The sequence below is a fragment of the Sturnus vulgaris genome, chromosome 10, assembly GCF_052056855.1.
Source record: "Sturnus vulgaris isolate bStuVul1 chromosome 10, bStuVul1.hap1, whole genome shotgun sequence".
Lineage (NCBI taxonomy): Eukaryota > Metazoa > Chordata > Aves > Passeriformes > Sturnidae > Sturnus > Sturnus vulgaris.
In genome coordinates this window covers 20,630,193-20,639,226 of record NC_142252.1, presented here as the reverse complement: position 1 = coordinate 20,639,226, position 9,034 = coordinate 20,630,193, and the positions used below count along the sequence as shown (strand labels likewise).

The 9,034-nt window shown below is 38.7% G+C and overlaps 1 protein-coding gene across 2 annotated transcripts in view; it reads left to right on the top strand.

The window, feature by feature from the left end:
- Positions 1-2,529: 2,529 nt before the first annotated feature.
- The window catches only part of NLGN1 (neuroligin 1), a 425,904-nt gene continuing 419,399 nt past the window's right edge, over positions 2,530-9,034 (top strand). Inside the window, exon 1 of one of the 2 annotated variants that reach the window (XM_088171022.1) lies at positions 2,530-2,629. The gene's annotated coding sequence lies outside the window, so the exon portion shown is untranslated. The remainder of the gene's footprint in view (positions 2,630-9,034) is intronic. The other variant, XM_088171017.1, reaches the window with a different exon arrangement.

Genomic DNA, 9,034 nt, shown 5'->3' with positions numbered 1-9,034 from the left:
GGTGTGAACTAAAGCTGAACTTACTATTACTCATCAGTGGCTAACACAAGCACTTTACAACAAATAGACTAGCTCCATTTGAGCACATTTCAGGGATTTCCTTTGAGTATTCAGAAAGGACAGACAAATTATTTCAAAATTAAATGTGTAGAATGACCCAGTTTATTGCAGCTTAAATAACTGTGGAATGCATCCTTGAGAAATCCCAGATCCATAGAAAAATACCTTGCCTGCAAGGGTGCAATAATGCTGAAGGGCTGGCCATTTTTCCTAAGCTGGGCTAATTCAAGAGGAGTAAAGTGAGTGCAGCTCACTTGCCTTCTCTCTGTAGTAAAACACAGCCTCATGGTCACACAAAAAGTCTGTGATGGGGCATAAAAGTAAATCTGCAGCTTAGTCCCTCTGTAGTATTCTAACCACTGAAAAAGAGGAGCCAGCAAAAAAATAGAGTAGAAAACGCAAGTAGAGAATAAAGGAACTTCCTCCCTAGTTATCCTCTCACTTTTTATGTCTTTTATGTTTTGAAGACCTAACAAAATTTTTTCCTTGTAGAATAGTTATTTCTACACAAAATAATCTGATACCACACTTATCTACAATTTTAGAAGACTTCATGTACCACATTCATATCTAGCAATTGTTAGAATGATGATTTTATCAGTTGCCAATATTTGTTCATTCAACATACAGCAGAAAGTAATCTTAGCTCAAAGAGTTTATAAAAATATAAGTTAATGCCTGAAATGCATGAAATAAAGTTCAGTATAATTAATATAGTAAAAGTCTCAGTCACCAAAAGGAAATTGCAGGATGTGGGTGTCGTGCTGCTACCTGTTGCCTAGCAATGCTGCATACGTGTGGCACAAGATTGATAGATATCACCCACTCAGATCGCTGGATTCAGACCTTCACTGCCGCCTTGGCACTGGGAAAAACTGCCAAGAGCTGAGGCAGAAAGAACAGATGGGAGCAGAAGCCTCAAGGAGTAACTTTTTCTCAGTGTCCAGCACTATACTGCCCAAAGGATCAGGGATGCTCCATTTTATCTGTTTTTTGCTCTGTGTAAATGTGCACTTGTGTATACATATACATATGTATATATATAAAACTTTCTTCCTAGCTAGGTGTATCTGGGTCGTGCAAAGTAGAGGCAATGATATCCTGAAATTAAAATGGCAATTCAGTTTTGTAATTTTTAGTGACTCACACTGCATTACCTTTAGGTAGGATGAGCAAAAATTTCCCAGATATTATAGATAATTATAATGTTATTACAGCATTCCTAAGAGCTAAAGTTAAGATTAAGATGCAACACAGCATTTTGAGCAACTCATACCTTCTCAAAATATACCTTTTGCTAAAATTTTCCATGATCCACTTGGCTTCAAAGTCAGCTTTTTTCTGAGAAATCTTTCTATGGAATTAGTTCTGCCATTTTTGAACCGAGTCAGGAGGCTCCATATGTTCTATTTTAAATTCTGGACTTGCATAATTCCAACAAATGACTAAAGATAGAAGCCTCAGACCTGACAGGTTTTATAATACTCATTAGAGGAAGAAAATAATCGTGGTTTGAAGAAAATTACTTGAGCTTTTAAAAATAATGGTATCCAAAACAATTTCCTGCACATGCACAAGTAGAATCTGAAGATGGTTTTCAGGCCAAAATGCTGTTATATGAGAAGTCCTGCTCTTAACTATTAAAAATCATTACACTTGAGGAAAGCCTTTTTTTGTTTAGCTTCATCCATTAATAAGGATTCATTAAAATAATACAAAGCACCAGAAAAAATCTAATTATAAAAAGACCAAACAATCAGTCCAATAGAGCATGAAGTGAGCAGCCATCTGTTGAACAGTCCTGTTTGCTAAGAACTCAACATCCATCTTAGTCATGGAAAACAGAGGAACTAACAACACAGAAACCAAGGAGGGCTTGGGAAATAACAACGAGTGAGACAAGTAAAATAAATGGAATTACAGTTGATCCTAACGCCCAGGAAATGTGGATTGCTTTTCTGGGGAACACAACAGCTGACCATTGATGGATGATGAGAGAGTGAGAGTACCAGCCCAGACTAGCAAAATTCACTGGGTAATGATGGGATGGGATGGGATGAAGCAGATAGCTGCTACCCTCAGCCTGGGGATATTAGACCTGCACTAAGCCTGGGCTCAATGCTTCCATATGACTGACAAATATCTGCTCTGCTGCTCATTTTAGGGTGAAAACACCTTTCATTTTCAAGTATCTCCATTGCATCCTGGTTTTGCTTATGTTTGGTGGTGTTCAAAGCACTTAGATAAAATTTCCAGAAGTTATCAAGTGATTTAAAACCTTCAAGTACCAGTGAGCTGCCTCCCAGCCAGCTCCTGAGACACCCACACAGCAGTTGCTGCTCACCACAGTCAACTCCCACACTGGGTTTGGGACTTGGGGTCGTTTACACAGAGCCTAAGACCCGAACAAGGCAGGTGCAAGAAAAGCTATTTGGAGCTAATAAACAGCTAAAGTTGAAAGGAGAGGTCTTAGGGGGTTCCACCTTTCAGGCTGGGCACCTGAGCCAGCTGGGGTGGTGGATTGGGAGCTCCCCTGGTGAGGATCAGAAGCCCAGCAGTGCTGTTGCAGGTAGGTAGTTATGCTGCATTTTTTGAGTGAAAATTACTAGTTATGGCTCTATTTTATTTTTAAAACACAGCAAGAGGAAGAATTTGTAGTTTTATTGCCTTTTATGTAACCTTCCACAGGTAGAGTGGCTGAAAAATGGAGGATTTTGTTTGCACGTGTTGTGAGTGGTTCTGAATTGTACCTTTGAGCATGTGGTTTTGACTACAAAGGAAAATGAGGAGGGTCTGTCCTCTTTGATGAGACACCCAAGCTTTGTGGCACGGAGTTCAAACTCATGGGCTTGTGCAGAGAGCACACAGGAGAGCTGGAAAGCTAAAAAGGAAGGGGAGTTGTTGTATTCCCTACGTTATTTTTAGCTAATACTGTTATAATGCAAAATGTTTTCTACAGACGTGAGAGCCGTTTTAGAAACAGTAAAACACAGAATTACAAAATTATGAGGAATGGGGATTAGGGCTCTAATGAGAGGATTTTGCTGACTTTTCTGTGCTGTTTCTTGACCTTGACATGACATTTATCTTTTTTTATCATTAATATGCATCTTCTTGGCAGCTGATTATAAAATATTGCGGCTTTTTTTTTTTTTTTTTAATGCAACGGGGGAGAAAGTATTTCTTTTTGCTTATGGCTAAGAGAGCAGAGCTATAATGGAGAAACTGGTATTTTCTCCCACAACAATGTGGGTATGCTGAGAAAGCAGGGAGGCTCTGTAAGAGCAGGTGCCATTACTCTTAATCTCTCCGTGGGTCTGCCAGTATTACTAGGCAGAATTCTAGCTTGGAGTTTATATTCCCCTCAAATGCTGTGACAACATTTACTTTAAGAAGAAGTGAGGTAGGGGAATGGACCAGCTCAGTCTAACTTAAGCCTGTTCCAAGGCACCCACGTTCCTGGCGGGAGGAACGCGACGTTTTCAGCTCCGTCCTGGTGACAAGGAAGCCTTTTCTCCACTCTGAGGGTGGAAAGGTGCCAAGAGCAGCCCCATTATTTGGCAGGCAGGAGGTAACCTTACAGTAAACAGCTGTCAACCTCGCAGTCTGGCTGAATTTTAATAGCTCAGAGACTAAAGAGAGTTACGGTTTTGTCTGACCCCACGGGGTCTGGGCTGAATTACTCTGGGCTACACTGAAGTTATCACATTAGGGTCAGGTGACTTGTCTGTATAAATTCCTCAAACGTGCCATTAAAATGTCAGTTCTTAACTTAGCTGGAGCTATAAAGCACTTCAGCACAGTTTAAATCTCTGATCTCGTATAAAACAATCAAAACAGAATAAAAAGAATATTGTGTGGCTGGAGGCACTGTCACTTTTAGCCATGTGAAGGTGGATGCCATTGCTCCTGATCATTTTTGGTTGCCCTTGTTCTGCATAGAACACAGTGAGGCTTAGTCCAGGTAAAACAATGTATTATTTACTAGAAAACTTGAAGAATTTGGCTTTCTAACTTCAGTGTTTCAATTCCTTTCCTCATTCTTGGATGTTCATTAAAATATAAGAAGGATTCCCAGGCACACAAAATATGGACAACTACTTAAAAGATCTCTTTGTTTTAAGAGAAATACTCACGGTGAATATTAGTGCTCTCAGAATATTGATAGAGATTGGAAGCCAGAAAGGACATTTAAAATTGGAAAGCAGAAAGTAACTTTTAAATCTGGCCAGTGGCAAGTGCTAGTGTGAATCACAGCCTGGAAAAAGGGGGAAAAAAATTCCCCAAAACACATAATTTGGAGCAGATTGTGCTGAAGCAATGATTTATCACCATTTCTTATGCATAACGAAAGAGTACTTAAGTCTGTACTGTAATTCTGCAGTTAGACAAGTACCTTCAGTTGCTGCTGTGGAGCAGCACATGAACTCACCTATCTGTCAGTGACAGCAGACAATTAAAGCAGTAATTTAATTGGGGATTGTGGAGCAAAGAGTGCTGGGAAGAATATTGATACCTTAATAAAGGCTCAGGCTGTGGAAATGGGTCCTGGTGGTAATGTGCAGTATGATGAACTAGGGTTTTGATTTGAGGAAAGTTATATAGAGACACAGAATGAGTGAAAAATTACAAATTACAGGTGACTGCCTATGTGTGGTGTCAGAATCAGGCTTGCATGCCTGCACCTGGCCTCTTGGATACACACCTGCATGGTATTGCTGCTTTTCTTCCAGTCTGGAGTGAGACTGTGCATTTTGTAACAGTGCACCAAAGCACTGTCTGTCACAGAAGGTGAGGGCAGATATACTCTCCTCTACTTATGTTTTAAGCTCTAATCTTTATATTATCCTGATACTCCTGCTCCATAGGAGTCAGAAATCCTGAAGCACTTCTCAAAAAAATTATCCTGCAGTGCTGATGAGTGCTTCTTCAAAATGGATGCTGTTTGGAAGATAAACTTGTGCCCTGCAGAGAAGATAAAATGTAGATTTATTGAAGCAAACAACAACAAAAAGCTTTATATTGCATTTTGAGTCCTTTTTATATTTTAGGGTCTATAAAATCAGGCTCCTTGCCCTTTATATAGCAAGTCAAGCAGGAAAAAACATTGCAAGTTTTCTTGATCACCTATCTTTTATGTCCACTATAATCAAGCATATATTAAATTTGTGTGATTTGAAGAGAAATATAATATTTTTAAAATAAAAACAAGGAAGAGATATAAAAGTCCTCCTAATACCTTGTCAATAACAGTTTTCTTTCGATATCAATGTAAATTCATGTTCTCAATACCTCACCAAAGTCATGGAGGCACCTTTAGTAGTCCAAGTTTATTTATTTTATTTATTGGACCTCTTCACTTAGGACTGGATTTATTGGCTCTTAAAAAATGCAGGTAAAACAGGTTTTATGCAGAAGAAAGTGGCCAAGCAGGAGGATTGGGAAGAGGTACCCATGGAAAATGCAGAGCAGCTCCTCCATAGCCAGTCCTCAGTGCCCTGGCTGAAAGCAGCAGCTGTTACAGATGCATTCCCATCTATTAAAGCACAGCACTCCAACTTTCCAGAAATGACTCACACTTCATGTGTCCTTGTTCCTTTCCCAGCTGGATCCAAATTCCTCCCTGTGCTGCCCTGTGTGGAGCCGTGGTGAACCTCAGTCTCGTGTGGGGTTTGTTCTGTTAAACTGGGTGTGATAAATCACAGTCAAAGCACGACACTGAACACTCCAGACTTAGTTGGAAGTTCAAATATTGAGAGCTTAGCTTACTTATTGCCATGGCAATCACCATTAAAATTATTTTTAGCTTATATTAAAGGTAGGGGGAAAAAAAAAAGAAAAATCAAAAAGCATTTGAAATGTGAAGTACAAAGACTTTAATTTAAAAAAAACATTCTGTATCCTGTATCCCTTCAGTGAGGGGACCTTTTATAAGGGAGCCCTGGGTCTGACAATTTTGGATGATTAAATTTTATATTAAGTGTCTTCTTGGGGACGAGGAAAAAAAGTAAGTGCAGCTAGGCTGGAGCTGCTGCTGGTCATGGTCTGATCTTGTTTTTATGAAACAACTGATCATAGCCTGAGTGTGATGCAATATCTCTGCCTTGGATAACTCTGGTGGCCCCTTGCTGCCTCCTCCTATCTCTCAAATACAGAATTTAGCAATAGGTATTTTAATGCACTGGAGTGCTGTGGTTTTGTTAAAAGTTCTTTTTTAGAGAGGTCTTACAATATTTGTCAATGTTTTTGCTGCTAGGCATTTCACTTTCTCATTCCAAGTTCACAAAAGAAAGATGGCACCCCCCAAAAGTATTATGTAATAATTTATTTCAAAATATGAAAGTAATTAAAAAAACCTGCATTCCTTGTTACAGTGTCTGTGAAATGTACTGTCTAAAAGGCATGATAAAAGAGAACTCTTTTATTAGGGATGTCATAGGGGATAGTGAATGGATACAGGTAATTACTATTTCAAATGTCTAATGACCTTTTCACTAAAGCACAATGAACTTCTATCATGCTCTGTTGCTCTTGGTACAATATGTGATATTCGTGCATACAGATGCACAAAAAAAACCCCTTGATTTCCTCACAGGGCAGTGTTAATTCAAGAACTTGCGTTGCAGTTTCTATTTTTTCCCAGATGTTGGAGTGGGATGTTTGAGAAATAAATGCCTTAAGTCTGTATTGCTCAGACTGTGGCCAGAATTTGCAATGCCTGGTGTTTCTGCATCATCTGTGGTGAAACACAGTGAGAACTGATGGATGCCAGCATAAGCTGTAAAGCAGACATTGGTAGAGGCAGATCAACAGGGACATTTGCACCAATGCAATTCTCTGCTCTTATGAGGAGACACAAGACAGTGACAGGTGCAGCATCTGCCAAATTGAATTGTTTGTAGTGTGGCAGCCAGGAATATACCTCAGTTTGCTCAACAGCAAAAAGTGTTTAAATTAAAAAAAAAAAAAAAGTTGCATTCAAAAGAAGATCAAAAATACCTAATTACCATTCAAACAATAAGCTACAATGCTGAAATGTTTCATTATAAAACGAACAATAAAACTTCTGTGTTTTGTGTTTAGGGACAACCTGGAAAATCAAGAGTTCTGAGACAGAAAAATCAAACATATTGAAGGCTTTTGTGCTCCAATTCTAGGGGAAATGACAGTGCCTATTGTTGCTGTCTGTGTTGTGAAGATGTGAGTGATGATTAAGAGGCAGTGGTCCCTGCCAAATAATATTAGAGCACTTTTTTTATACAGAAATATCAGAACTATTCAGATGATTCTGATCACACAACTTCTCATTAATTTCAAGTCTGGGCTAAGTGGAAAATAGAAAGGTGGAGTCAAAATATCCTGTCAGAGAACACTTTTACTTGCTGCTTACATTAATCAGAATCTATGGAGGCTCAACATCTTGACCATGACTCAAGTGTGTGGGAGAACTGGGTAGAATCACATAAGATTTGTAAGTGGTTCCTTCATTCTGGCTGGTGCTATATTCATGCTGGAATATACTGCAACACTATAATGCTTTTCATTTAAAAAACTTCTCTGACTGTCATAGTTCAGTCTTAGAAAAGAGTGGGGGGAAAACTCAAAGGATTTCTCACCTACTCACAGAGAAATTTTGCTCATTAGCCTTTGATTATTGCACTGTGCAGTGAGAACAAAAAAGCTTCAATGTAAGCCATTTTTTGCAAATGAAAAAGCACATAATTTCCTGTTTTAAATGCATGGTGCCAAATTTGAACCACTTGCAGTATTTATATTGAGACTGGGAAGGCAAAAGGTGTATTGGCTGAATGACTCCACTTTAACCTTCTGTGTTGGAGAACTATTCTATAAAGGTGGTGATTTCTGGACAAAAGGATTAATTGAGTTAATATCCTGAACAATGAGGTAAAGAGTAATTTAGAGTCATAGCTAGTGTGAAAGCCCTGTTGTTTCTTTAACTGTGGTATTGACTGACATTGCACTGCTGTAAATTATCCTGTAAGAATATATGTACACAAGCTTGAAAGTTTAGTCTGTTGTGAATGAGACAAAAAAAAAGACCTGACTTTCAGAACTTCACTGGTCTGTAAAATATCTAAAACATTTTCCAGGAATGAGAAAGATGGTGTGATTTGATACACATTTTTAAAAAGAATATTGAAGTTATAGTTCCATTTAATTGAGCCATTAATCCTAGAAAATTGGCTCCCACATGTAACCTGAAACCATACCACATTCTTCCACTTATTTTGTGGCATCACCAACTGAACATATATCACAGAAAATAAATCTGCTTTCTTGTTCAAAATATGAGCAATTTCAAGAAAAAACACCAACTTGAAGAGAAACCTGAAGGAAAAAATGAAAAACCAGTAACTGCAACAGATAAATAAAATACCTGCCTCTAACTAATAAACTGGGAACCTGAGTACTGTGTTTGACAATAATATAGGAACTATAATTTGGCTCACAAACCTCTCAAGAAGCAGTAAAAACTGGTATGTATTTTCTCTAGGAGATGCTGGATATGTTGTTGACCTCATCATTCTAAAATGTTTCTTCTGTGGATATTCAGAGCACACAGCACTTCATCTGAAATCCCTTGTTCTGACTGCTGGAGTGTTACACAGTTATTTTCTTGTACAATTGAAGCTACGCAGAAACCAAAGCACAGATCCCAAGCATGAAGTGGTAAAGGGTCCTGGGGAAACACACAATAAAATGTGCACTGCAAACACTGAGCGAGGCCGTGCAAAGTGGCCTCTTGTCCTTCTGCTAATACTCCCCAGGCCATCTATAAGTGGCCTTTATGAACCACCTGTCATTTAGGCAATGGTTAATTCACTAATTAGTAGGATAGTCACCAGACCGTGCTGTTGGACAGGCATTTTCTGTTAATGCTTGTCTGCAAAGAATACAGAGTTCTTGGGTTTCCAATTGCAAGGTAATTCTTTACAGAAAGCAGAGTGCTAGA